This window comes from Lepus europaeus, chromosome 15 (assembly GCF_033115175.1).
Source record: "Lepus europaeus isolate LE1 chromosome 15, mLepTim1.pri, whole genome shotgun sequence".
Lineage (NCBI taxonomy): Eukaryota > Metazoa > Chordata > Mammalia > Lagomorpha > Leporidae > Lepus > Lepus europaeus.
The window spans coordinates 72,909,345-72,912,395 of record NC_084841.1 but is presented as its reverse complement, the minus strand read 5'-3'; positions in this window follow the sequence as shown (position 1 = coordinate 72,912,395).

Genomic DNA, 3,051 nt, shown 5'->3' with positions numbered 1-3,051 from the left:
TTATACCTGAACTACAAATCTACAGTTACAATCATCGTAAGTCACTCTTCCATTAAAGTGTCAAGTATTACACCTACCTCCTACAAGGCTGATTTGCTGAACTGGAGTTTCATTAGATATGTAACAAGCAAGCTGATTGAAGGATAAGGATTTTCACATAAAAAGCTGTATGTACATTTTAAAATAACTGACAATATCTTAGGTGATATAAAAATACATTACTATTACATTTTACATTTTTGTAACTCTCATTACTTGTTTTATTGGTGAAAACCTAACCTAGGAATTGGAAATCAATGAAGCTAGTATATTTGAACCCAAAATAGCAAGGAGAATAAATGGAGAAAAAGGATCGGCATGAGTGTAATTTATATGTTTTATAGTTGAACTGAAAACTGATGACCAACCACTGTGTTGGGCTAGACCATCAAATAATTTTCATCAAGGTTTTATAATTTTCATTGCAGAGGTATTTCACTTCTTTGATTAAATTTATTGCTAAATATTTGATTTTTTTCTGGCTATTGTAAATGGAATTTCTTTATTAATTTCTGTTTCAGTGAATTCATTATTGATGTATAAAAATTTTGCTGCATTTTTGTATGTTTATTTTGTAACATGCATCTTACTGAATTGGTTTATCAGTTCTAACAACTTTTTGCTGGAGTGTTGATGTACAGCATCATGTCATTTATAAACATGGATACTTCCTCATTTACAATTTTGATGCCCATTATTTCTTTCTCCTCCCTAATTCCTCTTGCTAATACTTCCAATACTATATTGAATAAGAATAGTGAAAGTGAACATCCTTGTCTTGTTCCAGATCTGAGTGGAGCTGCTTTCAGCTTTTCTCCATTCAGTATGATATTGACTTTTGATATAGCCTTTATAATGTTGAAGTATGTTCCTTCTATACCTAGTGTGTGGAGGGCTTTTATCATGAGGTGAGTGTTGAATCTTATCAAATGCTTTGTATAGAACCACTGAGTTGACCATATGGTTTTTGTTCTTCATTTTGTTCACATGATTTATGATATTTATTGATTTATGAATGCTGAGCCACCCTTGTATCTCTGAGATAAATCCCACATGACCATGATGTATAATTTTTTGATGTGATATTGGATTCAATTTGCTAGTATTTTGTTGAGAAATTTTACATCCTTGATCAACAAAAATATAGGTCTATAGTATTCATGTTATGTTTTTGTTTAGTTGTGGTAATCAGAGTGATACTGGCCTCCTACAAGCAGTTTGGCGGAGTTCCATCCTGTCCAGTATTTTGGAATAGTTTGAAAGTATTGGAGTTTGCTCCTCCTTAAATATTTTGTAAAATTCAGTACTAAAGCCATCAGGATCTCAATTTTTCTTTGATTAGAGACTTTTTAACACTCATTTAATCTTGTTGCTTATTATGGGTCTGTTTAGATTTTCTATATCATCTTGATGCAATCATGATAAGTAATATGTATTCAAGGATTTATCCAAGAAATCATCAAGGACACACAAAAAAATGGAAGAATATTCCTTGTTCATGGATTGGAAGAATTAACAGAATTGAAATGTCTATACCATTTAAAGCAATCTACAGATTCAGTGCAATCTTTATCAAAATGCCAATGGCATTCTTTACACAATTAGAAAACCAATCCTAAAATTTGTATGGATTCACAAAAGACCCCAAATAGCCAGAAGAATCCTAAGCAAAAAACATCAAGCTGCAGACATCACAAGACCTGACTTCAAAGCATACTACTATCCTATATTAAGTAAAGCAACATAATACTGGCATGAAAACTATGAATTTGCTGGAATAAAAGGTGAGGAAACATTTCAAGACATTGGTGTAAGTGATGACTGCAGATAAGACACCCAAAGCACAGGCAAAAAAAAGCAAAACTAACCAAATGACATTGAATCAAACTCAGAAGCTTCTTAAGCTTATTTTCTTTTCTTTAAAAAAGGTTATTTATTTATTTGAAAAGCAGAGTTGCAAGGAGAGAGAGAGAGAAGAAGAAGAAGAAGAAGGAGGAGGAGGAGGAGAAGGATTAATTTCATCTACTGGTTCACTCTCCAAATGGCTACAATGACCAGTGCTCCAAGTCAGGAGTCTGGAATTACATCTGGATCTCCCAGGTGTGTGGCAAGGGCCCAGATACTTGGGCCACTTTCTTCCGCTTTCTGAGGCACATTAGCAGGACACTGGAACAGAAGTGGAGCAGCTGGGACTCAAACAGGTACTCATATTGGATGCTGGCATCACAGGCAGCTGGTTAGCTCACTGCGCCATAATGCTGCCCCAACCCTGTCCTCTTTTTTTTTAGTTTTCTTTTTTTTTATTTTAAAAACAGAGTTACAAAGAGAGAGAAAGAGGGACACACACACACACACAGAAATTCAAATGCTTCCACATATCAAAGGGGAAAATCAATAGAGTGAAGAGATACCTAAAAAATTTAATAACCAAAAAGAAATAATTCCAGTTTAAAAAATAGTCAAAGGACTTCAATAGACACCTCTCAAAAGAACTTGGGATGGAAATTGCGAAGTATTGGCAAGGAAATTAGAGTCCACCTCAGCTTGAGAGAACAGAAGGAGGGAAACTGTTTGCTTGCACTTTGTCAGATTCCAGCTGCTCTGGGAGTTTAGTTGTTTTTACAAGAACATAACTTGTTATACACGTTTACCTATCCTCTCTTCCTCTTCTTATTTTGTTTTTTAACTTTTCTTGGTATTTTAGTTTGAATTGTGTCCATTTTCATTTATTCAGTACATTTTTATCATTCTTAACATTCTTTTTCAAAAAATTCTCTAACTACTGCTGTTAAGTAAAGCAATAAAAGAAAAGTAGTTTGTATCTCATGTTGAAGCATAAAAAAGAGCTTATAAGAAAATCAAATCTAGAGTGAAATTATCCACACCATACACTTGGGCAATGGGAGCACTTTTTCACTAGTTATCCAATCATTTTCAAGAATGTTTTCCATAAACAGCTTTAACTTCTGTGACTTAAAAGAACCAAACAATATTTATTCTCAGTACGGATGT